At 51.1% G+C, this 11,235-nt stretch overlaps 1 protein-coding gene and 1 pseudogene across 4 annotated transcripts in view; one reads left to right on the forward strand and one right to left on the reverse strand.

Annotated features, from left to right (window-relative positions):
• Positions 1–10,382, reverse strand: part of MGAT5 (alpha-1,6-mannosylglycoprotein 6-beta-N-acetylglucosaminyltransferase) — a 353,237-nt gene extending 342,855 nt beyond the window's left edge. For 2 of the 4 annotated variants that reach the window (XM_045575220.1, XM_045575219.1), the window contains exon 1: positions 10,250–10,382. The gene's annotated coding sequence lies outside the window, so the exon portion shown is untranslated. The remainder of the gene's footprint in view (positions 1–10,249) is intronic. The other 2 variants (XM_036422130.2, XM_036422129.2) reach the window with 2 other exon arrangements.
• LOC123651614 lies at positions 471–1,128 on the forward strand (annotated as a pseudogene).
• Positions 10,383–11,235: the final 853 nt, after the last annotated feature.

Here is an 11,235-nt window from a genome sequence, read left to right on the forward strand (position 1 = left end):
ACCACTTCTGGCTGCAAGACCCTGTGCAAGTTTCCTTTGCACCTCCATTTCCTGATTGCAATGGCAGGGCTGTTATCACCTCAACAGGAACATGTAAACATGTATACCTTGCTCTAGACACAGCTGAACTTGAACCTTAAATCCTGTGTTTTCATATATTGTAGTTTGTTTGAACATGCAGTCAGCCCACCATAGCCACTGATTTAAAATCTATGGATTCTACCAACTGCAGATAGAAAATACTTTTTTAATCCCAAAAGTTAAACAAAATCACACACAAAAAACACACCTGTAAACTTGCCACATGCCCAGCACTACTGAATCCATGTAAATGAAGTGATGTGGAGGCACACCCTGCTGTAGCCCATATGATATGCAAATATAAGTTATATGCAAACGCTGCCCCAGTTTATAAGTTATATAAGGGCGGTGAGCTCCACAGAATTTTAGTATCCCAGGGGGATCCTGGAACCAATCCCCAGCAGACACTGAAGGACAACTGAATTCAAAAATATGAACAAGGAAACAGGCACATTTCCTGTGACAGTAAAGTTCTTTGATGGGAAGGAACAGTTCCTTTAAACAAAGAGTAGAAAACCATTTCTTTACAATAAAAAGTCTTGAGGACCTTTTTATGATGATGATACCAAAAGCTAAAAAGGAAGCCCCTGCCCCTTCCAAAGCAGAAGCCAAAGCAAAGGCTTTGAAGGCAAAGAGAGCAGTGCTGAAAGGCATTCACAGCCACAAAAAAAAAAAAAAGATCCACCATCACCCACCTTCTAAAGGCCAAAGACACTAAGGCTCTTCCTCAGAAGAGCACACCCAGGAGAAACAAGCGTGACCACTAGGTAATGACCAAATTCCCATGACTATGGAGTCAGCCATGAAGAAGATAGAAGATAACACACGTGTCCATTGTGGATGCCAAGATCAACAGGTCAAACAGGCTGTGAAGAAGCTCTATGACATTGATGTGGCCAAGGTCAACACCCTGATCAGGCCTGATGGCGAGAAGAAGGCATATGTCGACTGGCTCTTGACTATGATGCTTTGGATGTTGCCAACAAAATTGGGATCATCTAACCTGAATCCAGCTGCCTAATTCCAAATAAAAAACAATTTTACACTGAGAGAAAAAAAAGAAAAAAGTCTTGAGGACTGTGGTAGACAGATAATTGAACCACAAGAAGTTCAGTTCCTAAACCCTGGAACCTGTGGCGATGTCAGCTTACAGGACGGATGCGATTAAGTAGACCTGGCGATGAGATTATCCTGGATTATCTGCGTGGGCCCAATCTAATCACAAGAGTCTTAAAATCAGGGAACCTTTTTAGAATGTAATGTTTCCTCTATATATGTAAACTTACACTTGCATTTATACAGTTACTTTTTCATAAACATCCAGACATCAAATCAATTCATGTTCTTATATTTAATTTTAGTCTTTCAGGTGAGTGTACTGTAATCTGTATGTGTAAGTCCTGTGAACAAATATAGGGCTTTTGTAAATTATGCATTTATTGCAATTATCATTGTTTAATTTTTAATAATAAACGGTAACAGAAAAGGGGGGTGGGGGGGAGAGCCACGCACAGAGAACCTTTTCCAGCTGTGGTTAGATGGCCAAACTGATGGCAGAGGGACAGGACCCAGCTCAATGCTGCTGGTTTGGGCGTTGGAGGAGGGCACCGCCTATAAATGCAGGTGGTCTCTACCAGCTGGAAAGGACACGCATTCTCCCCTGGAGTCTCAAAGGAAATGGATACCGTGATCTTAGCCAGTGAGACCCCTGTTGGACCGCCAACCTACAACATTATAGAACAATAAATTCGTGTTGCTTTAAGCCACGAAGTGCTTAGTTACAGCAATGGCAGAAGAACTACGTCATTTTGCAGTCTTTATACTAAAAACTGACAATGAGGAAATAGAAAAGTCTCTCTTGAAGCCACTGGTCTGAGGGGGAAAAATGTCTCGAACTAGAGAACACGAGCCAAGCACGGCATGAAAAATGGGAGCTGGGTCTGATTCAGGATCTGGTGGCAGTCAGACTAAAGCCATCATGATAGGATAAGCAGCTTGTTTTCCTGGAAAACCTTTATTGCAGTCCATAGGAAAGTACAATAAAATCATTATCCATACACTCTCCAAGCACGTATAAAGGGAAAGCCATAGGAACAAAATCCTTCCACAGAAACTCTCTAGAATTCATTCAACTATAGCTACTCCTGACCGTCAGCTCCAACTCTGCTCATGCCCACTTCTTTGCAGCTAACACCACAATAAGGTAATAGCACTAACGGTCTGTGAAAATGGACACACGCACAAACACTGACTCACTCACACACAAAGTCCCAATTTGCTAGGCTTCATGAGCCTATGGATTATGTCCAGGGTGAAGGAGAAAAGACAAAATGTCTACCAAAGGTCCACAGATTTAAAAAACAGAACTCTAAACAGACACAACCAAGCAGGTTCACAAGAATGGGAACACACCTAAGAATACTCTTAAGGGAAGATTAGAGAAACTAGAGCAGAAGAGTGTGCTGAGCTCAGTCAAGAAGACACACTGGCGGGTCTGGTGCGGCCAGGCCCTGAGCAGCGGCTACCAGGCTGGGAGCGGCCAGGCTCGGAGCAGCCGGGTCGGGTGCGGCCAGGCCTGGAGCAGCAGCAGCCAGGTCCAGAGCAAATAGGTCGGGAGCGGCAGTGACCAGACCCGTAGCAGCTGGTTGTGGAATGAACCAGAGCAACAGAGGCCAGGCCCAGAGCAGCCAGGCCCGGAACAGCTTGCTTCTCGCCTTCCACTGCCCCAAGGCTGCCTCTCAGACATGGCTGGAAACTTTTGTGGGAACTTGAGGGTCTGCTGAATCAAGTGATGAAGGCTTAGATCTGGATGTGTTGAGTTAGTATAGGGCTGGGGTGTAGACCTGTGAGTGCCTTGGGTGGGGCCTGGATGAGGCTGGTTGACCTATTTGGAAATGTCTTTTGTGTGAAATGTATCATTGGGCATGTGGTGGTATTATTGATATGAGAAAATGCTAAGTAACTGATTTACTATCTGAAAAGGGATTTACTATCGGGGAAAGGGAGGGAGGAAGAGACTGAACATAAACTGCACCTATGGATGAGGACAATGGGGGATAGGGAGGGGGCGGAGGGTGGGGTGGGAACCAGGTGGAGGGGGGAAGAAATGAGGAACCTTTGTAACAATATGAACAATAAAGGTTGATTTAAAAAAATTTAAAAAAAAGAAGACACACTGGTAGGACCCCACAAAGGTGGAGGAGCTGAGATGCCTCATTTGACAGAAGAGAAACAGGAACCAGAGAGCACTAAGCTGACTGACCAACAGGAAGACAGCCAGCCAACTGCAGAGGCCTCACCAGCCAAAGGGAGTTTACCTTCAGTAAAGACCTCGCTTCCCAGTGGAACCTGTGACTCCATGTCAGGCCCCATATAAGGCAGTGGAGCTTCCAGTCATGCGTCCTAGGGCTCTCCACTCCTTTCTGAGAAGCCCTTGGGGCAGATCAGATATATTTTTTTAAGCAACTTGAGCAAAAACTTTCCCTCTCTGGAGCTCCCTGGACATCAGGAGAGCAAAAAAGGAATAGTGAACCTATGGAAGAAAGTTGGTAACATTTACCCAAGATAACTGCATGTGTGCGTACTAAATAATGTACGGTGGAGGACTGTCCACAAAACAGTGTCACCTTTAAAGCTAGCGAGCACAGGAGTTAGAAACCACATGAAGGGCGGAGGGGGAAACATACCATTCTTAGTCACGGGAGCCGAGGACTTTGTAAAAGAGGAAAGACCATCCCCGTGGGCAAAGGGCTTACAGCTGTGTTGGTGAAGGTCTCACAGAGGACTGGGGACTCCTCCTGTGAAGAGCATTATTATTGAGGAGGAGGGAGAGGAAAGTGCCCCTTCCTCTCCAAATCCCCACGGTGCTGCCTCACACCCTGATGGCTCTGAGAAGTCACGGGAGAGGGGGTGAGGGATATCCACCACACTGAAATATCAAGAAAGCAGAGCTCAGACTTAGCATGAGGCAAAGAGATTGCTTTTCTAAACAAGCCATAAAAGAGAAAGAATTGGTCATTTAGAAAACTCATTAGCATGAACACTAGTAAATAAAAAGTTGGCACTGGAAATAACAGATGGTTAAAAAAAAGCACACGCAGCTGCAGGGAGATTGATATCAAACTCCCTGTTCTTCCAGAGGAGTTTCATAGTAAAGCAGCGATGCAGGTACTATGTAAACTGAACCGGCTCGGCCTGTGGCCTTGTAAATCCTTAGCCACTCTCCCCAGGCCCGGCGCCACGGAACCACAGCACTCCGTGGCCTGGTCATCTTCTGCTCTTTGAATCTCAGTGTCCCAGGGGGAAAAAATAGCTTCTCTGGGGGAAGCAGGTTATTTCTGGGCTGAGAAGTAAGGAGCAAGGCTTTTTATTTCTCAGCATTCAAAATAAACATCCCAGAGATAGTGATAATAGAGGGCTAGTTCTTGAGTGAGCATTTGAACCATATTCTTCTGCCAGCAAAAGCGAAAACAACTTGAGTTTTTCCTGAACAGTTTTTCTTTTCTTTTCTTTTTTTTTTCTTTTTTTTCCATGAGGCAATTTTACTTCTGTATTCAGAACCTCTTTTGCCACATATATAGGGTTAGACAGCCTGGGGAATGAACAGAACTTGGGAGAGCTCATTCACTCCCTATACTTTCAACGTCAGAACTGAGGCCCAAAGTGGTCATGAAACCTGGTCAGGGTCACACCCAGCTCACAGGTGGCAGGGAGAGGATTCGAGCTCAGCTGGTGTAGGCCCAGGGCCCATGTTGGCTGAACTGTGCGTAATTGTTAAAGCTAGGAACCTCACCCTGCACTAGCCAGCACCTTTTTCAGGTTAAAGCCCAGAGAAGTCTTAGCATGGAAGTCTTACTTGAATGAGTGTTCTTCATTTGCATACTGTTTCATAACAATTGACTCTTTTGTGTGGGCATGAGCAGGCAGACCTTAACCTCCTTGAGTAGTGAAGGACTCTTACCAGAAACTTTCAGAATCGGGGCCTGATGCAATCTGGTCATAGGGAAGGAATAAAGTGGAAGGAAATAGTGCCCGCCGTATGCCTAACGGGAAAATTCCATGAAGTAAGAAGATGCCAGTGGTCAGAGAAACATTTTACAGGGCCTCAGCAATCTTCCCAGGATTCCACATACACTGCGGGAATGTCCTCACCAGCTTTTTGGAAAGGTGAAGAAAAAGTACACCCAACCCGTGCTCCTAAAGAGTGAAAATCAATGCTGAGAGGGACCACGGGCCCTAAGACTGAGAGACAGAGTGAGAGAAAAGAAGAATTTCAGAGTGAAACGTAAAGTCCATCCCAGACTACAGTCTTTTTGTTTATTTATTTATTTATTTATTTATTTATTTTAGAAAGAGAAAGAGAAGCATTGATTGGTTGTGTTACTTATTTATGCATTTATCCGTTGTTTCTTGTACGTGTCCTGACGAGAGACTGAACCTGCAATCTTGGTGTATCAGGATGATGCTGTAACCAACTGAGCTACCCATCTTATAAGATGTCAAGCTTACAAGATGGCAAAAAATAGGGAACACCTCACTCAAAGGCACCGAAGTTGCTTAGACTCTCCCACTGGGGGAGAGTGAGGGAACGTGGACACACCCCTCCCTCCCCATCAGATTCCAAGGGTTCTAGGAGTGGGAGGGACAGATGCCAAAGGCCATCACATTCTCTCCCTGGCTCAACTCTACAAACAAAGCAGGCGCATAACTGTTCCCAGCTGCTACCAATTGTTCCTGTGGGACCAAGGGTCAGCATGGAGGCCCAGCATTCCCACTGCTTTCGGCTGGTGGGACTTGGAGCAAGGCCTCCTACCTCCCTGCACCTCCATGACCTACAAAGAGCAAAGATCCAGAGGGATATTCCTCAAGTCCCTCCCAGCCCCTGCGTGTCTGAGGCTTCTCTGGGCTTTAACGGGAAAAGGCACTGGCTAGTGCAGGGTGGGGTTCCTAGCTTTAACAACTACGCATAGTCCAGCCAGCATGGGCCCTGGACCCACACCAGCTGGGCTCGAACCCTCTCCCTGCCACTTGCCAGCTGGGTGTGACCCTGACCAGGTTTCACAAACCCCTAATGTTTCAATCTCTCCAAGTAGAAACTGGAAATGACATTAGCATCCACCTCAATGTTGCAGTGAGGAGTAAATGAAACACAAAAGAAGCATTTGCAATCGTGTCACTTACAGAAGATACATTTTTTTCATCACCACCTATTTCTTGCCCACCTGTTCTTAAAATTTCTCCAAGATATATAATCTCCACACTGATCACCAACACAACACACTCCCAAGGGGGAGACGGAGCCACGAAAGATCCAAACTGTTAAGCGTGGAAGACGGTGCTGTGTAGGATACTTATAAAAAGCATCTGACCAGCATGACAGCACATACCAGCCGTCTGCGCTCAGAACTACAACACGAAGAAGAGGCACTGAGACAGAAGTGGGTGGGCGGCACACACTCCCTCCAGAACCAGCCACAAAAACCTCAAGGGGATGCAAATAAGTGAGGCTGCTACTATTCTAGGGATAACCTTGACTTTTTTGTAAGTAACTTCAATGCAAACACCAGTACTTCACTCTGACAAATAACTAAGTGCTTGGATAACGCCATTCCTGACTGAGGTCATGGGCAACAGGATGGAAATATCCTAGGTACCCACCCAGCTGGGGTCAAGGTCCTGAAGGCACAAACGCAGGCATGGCAATGGGGCTGCCAGTTTACAGGGAGAATTGTTCCCACCAAATCCAGCCGCATAGCTTATCCTCCTGGCCCCTCCTGACTTTTGAGGCCCAGAGGCCCAGCAGAAAGGCCTCTGTTGTCTTTCCAGAGGGTTCTGTGTTCAGACAAGAGAGCTGGAGGATTTTGAAGAAACAGCAACCCCTCTCACGCACACATACAGCCTTCCAAACGTGAGGAGGTCGAGGACGGATACACTTAATTGTGGTGATGAAAAAAACAAACAAGTAAATAAATAAAACTGCACAAGTGGGCAAACACAGCTCAGGTCCCAACCCTTCCAGCTGAAAACACGGTTATAGTATGGAGGCTCCTGGGACCTGCCTTGGCGGCTTTCCAAGAGCTATTAGTTTGCGTTCACACGCTGAGGAGAAGGTCAGGTAAATTAAAAGTGAGGAGGTAATTTTGAAAAAGGACATCTTCATACCCAGCACCAGCCCGGCGGCCGCCCCATACACACTCAGTGCGGACACTCCCGCAGCTGGCACAGAGGTCACCGCATCTGTGCGTGGATTTTTGCTGTTGACGCAGATCGCAAGAGAGCACAGGGACGAGGCTCAGGCTAGGAACTCTAAGAAGATGGAGAGATCTTGACTCGTATTCTGACTACTAAAGAGGGACTCTGAACTTCAAAGCAAGTCTGAACTTTAAAGGCAACCTAGTAAAACGTGCACCGACAAGCACCAAGTTCATTTCTGACCCAACCTCTCCACCGTCACCCACGTGGCACTCTCCCCCCACTGGAAAGGGATTTCTTTTCTTTTTTAGGTGCCTGAATTCCGGATCACACACACCTTCCTTCAGCCAAGACTGTTTGTTAATTGTTCGCCTGACACCAGGATCCTTCCCCAAACTTCAGCATCCGCAGTGACAATCCCCCAGAGACAGCACTCCTGCCAGCACATGCTTTCCTGAGACCTGCTACAATCGCACCAACACAGAATACCATCGTCCCCAGCCACTCCCCACCTTCCCAGAGCCAGAGGGACTAGACACAGAGAAGGGGGTAACAATGAGTCCCCACTGCTCTTGGGAAGGAGCAGGGCAACTGCCTGCCGGGACCACCACAGAGTCCGAACGGACATGAACTTTCCAGCCCAAGTCTTAACCGAGGACTGCTCTTTGCAATTTTCTTGATACTGCTGCCTATCAATGCGAGAGTGACTTCAATCCCAAGCCATGTGGGGCATTAGGAAAAGTCATGTCAAATATCAGCGTCATCCAGATCCCATCCTGAGGAGCCCCTTCTCAGGGAGCAGCCAAAGACCTCCCCCGGCCTGGGACCACAAGTGGACTCTGGCGTCCAATGCTTTGAGAAGCCAGCTGGGCAGAGGTCCGGCTGGTTATTTTTAAACGGAGAAAACTGAATAGGAAAGAAGAAAATGTGAATGCCTATGGTCTCCTGAGGTCCAGCCTCAAGATGCTACCAAAGAACACTGCATATGCCCCTGCTTCTTTATGAAAACCTATATGGCTGTGTAACTATCTGCACATGAGTACTGTATTCACAGTACTCATGTGCAGATAGTTAGAGAGAGAGAGAGAGAGAGAGAGAGAGAGAGAGAGAGAGAGAGAGAGAGAGAGAGAGAGAACTTGAAATGTGCACTGCTGAGGAGACAGGAAAGGCCATGAGCTGCTTTGCAGCACTGGCTGAGAGGAGATGCCACTAGCAGACCTGGGCGAGCCCCTGAGCTGCTGCCTTTGCAGCCAGCCTTAAAACCAGCCAGTGCCGCCCGCCAGGTAAAGCCCTGAACCAGGACTGCAGACTCCTTCCTGCTAATGACTCTGGTCACAAGTCACCTCAATGTGGGAAGGCAGGCTGGAATGAACAAAGGAGCAAAGCAGCTTCCTTTTCCTCTTTGGCCAGCCACTAAAGGGGGCAAAGGTCACGCTCTCCCCTGTCCTGCATCAGCTCCTTTCTCAGGCCTCTCTGCTTCAGGGTGACTACACGGACTTCAACTTGAGAAAAGTTAAAAGGCCTCTAGGCAGGGGAGCTTTGCTCTTGCCCTCACAGCCGAAAAATGTAGGGTGCCAGCTCCCACTTGCCTCTTTAGAATGACTTCCTGCCTCTAACACTTGGCTTCTCCTGTTTCCAAGGGCAGAGTTGCCATCCCACCCAAACCTCGGCTTTCTCCTCCTCAACTTCACAGCCTCCTAAGTACCTGGCCTTCCTTCCCTGGTCAACAACCAGAACCCAGTGCAGACACCGGCGTCAGCACAGGGCCGGGTCGCAGTAAGTGCCAGGAGTCCTGAGCCCTAAACTTGGCATCTGACATCTCTGAAAACCAAATGCAATGCCTTGTTCCTGCATCACCCAAGCACCTAGCACCCTGGCGGTGCTCCGAAAACGAAAGGCACCTCTTCCCTCTGCCGCGCGGCAGCTGTGAAACCCAGGCTTTGTGTGTGACGTGACAGCGAGTCACACACCCCCTGCACCCGGTCTGCTCGGTGCACGGGGTCCGCGCGCGCGGAGAGCGCCCCGGGAGCGGGTCCGCCTGGCAGGCGGCCTTGTCCCCAGGCCTCTGGCCACCGGCCTGCGCCCTGGCCCCGGGGCGCGGGGATGACATCCGCGCCTCCTGCCCGGCCGCGGGGGCGGCGGGAGAGAGAAGCGCCGCGGGCCCGGCAGAGGCGATGCCCGGAACCAAAGGGCGGCAGGCTGGGGGCGCATCCCCCGACTCCAGCACCCACCGCCCGCCCCCAACTTTGCGCGCAGCGGGCCGGGAGCGGGCCGGGGCCGCTGGACTCGGCAGGAAGTTGCCGGGCCGCACTGAGCGTGCTCTCCGAGTGTGTGCGCGGGTGTGGACGCCGCGCCGCCCGCAGCCTCTCCGGCCCGGCAGGCTGGCCCGGGGCGCGGGCGGGAGCGCCGGCCGCCCGCCGTCCACCGGGCTGGGGGCACCATGGACCCCGCTCTCCCGGACCAGAGCGCCCGCCCGCCCGCCCGCCGCATCCCGCTGCCCCTGGGGCCCGGGGCCAGCCTCCCTTCTTCCCCGTCACCGGCCGGTGGCTGAGCCCGCCCAGAGCGCCCAGGAACCGGGCACACCAGCCCGGCCCACACCCCCAGCAGGACCCCACCGAAGCTCCTCCGCGGTCCGACGCCCATCTGCCATCTCCAGCAGCTCGCCTCCGGCCCGCACAGCCACAGCCTCCTCTGGACAGTCCCTTTGAAAATCCCACAAACCGCCTCCCCACGGGTCCCGGGGGCCTGCAGCCTCCCCTGGAAACGCGTTGCCACGGACAGGTGGGCGCCTCAAGGCGCGTCCCCGGCTCCACTCCCTGACCCGCAGAGCGGCCAGATGCAAGCAGAGCCCCGGGCTGCGCCACCTTCGGCACCGGCTCTCCCCGCCCGCGCCCCGCGCCCCGAGCCCCGCTCTGCGTGCATCTCCCCGCGGGGATGGCGAGTTTCCACGCGATCGCCCCGACCCAGCGGCTCTCACCTCCTTGTCGGGCAGCAGCCAGGAGCACCCTCCACTCGCTGTCCCCGCAGGGCCCCAGGCGGAGCGGGACACGGAGTTGCGGCGCCGGGAGTCTGCGGCGCGGCTACCAGGCTGGATCGCGCCCGGGGCCACCGCGGCCGCCGCCGGAGCCGCCGCAGGGCCGCCGCCGCGCTGGAGGCGGCAGGGACGGTCTGCAAACTCCCAGCCCTGGCGGGCTGCGCGCGGCGCCGCCACACTCGGCACGGACGCGGCAGACACTCCTCCGAAGCACGGCCGACCGGGGCTGAAGTCGGTCCGCTATGTCTCCCAGCCCTCCCTTTCCCGACGTCTCCAACTTCTCCCCGCTCCTGGGCTCCTGGCTCTGGGAGGCAGGGATCCCAGCCAGGGACGCTCGGCAAACTCCCGCCCTCCCCGGCCCAGCGCTCAGCCAATTCGAAACGCCCTAGCCTCTCAGGGGCCGTCTATAAATTACCAACCCTGTCAGAGAGGACTTCTACCAGTCTTACAATTCCGCAGCCCAGAGGGGGGAGGAAATGGAAGAGACCGTTTGATCCCGACCATAAATAATATTCTAGCAAGGTTACGGGGCCGTGTGCAAATGCGAATAGGCACTGCGTCCCCCAGAGTGGTGCAGTCCGGGCCTCTAAGCAGTGAAGCCGTGGAGGGGAGACTGTGAGCTCAGTTATCTCAGATATGCCTGAGCCTTTCCACCCTGGTACTATGGGTTAAATGAAGCAGTGTGAGTTTCTGACACTTGGTTTTGAGGGCAAGCCACTTAACTATATGAATTTAGCTTCGTGAGGTTTTTTGTTTGTTTGGTTTTTGGTTTTGGGTGTTGTTGTTTTTTGTGAGGTTATTTTGAGAAGAAATAAAATAAATGTAAAGTACTTAGAAACACCTAGCACATAGTAGATGCTCAATAAATGAATTCTATTTCTCTTTCTCTCTTCCCTTCCTTCCTCTGTATTTTATGACTACTGTAGACA

This window comes from Pipistrellus kuhlii, unplaced genomic scaffold (genome assembly GCF_014108245.1).
Source record: "Pipistrellus kuhlii isolate mPipKuh1 unplaced genomic scaffold, mPipKuh1.p scaffold_m20_p_7, whole genome shotgun sequence".
NCBI lineage: Eukaryota > Metazoa > Chordata > Mammalia > Chiroptera > Vespertilionidae > Pipistrellus > Pipistrellus kuhlii.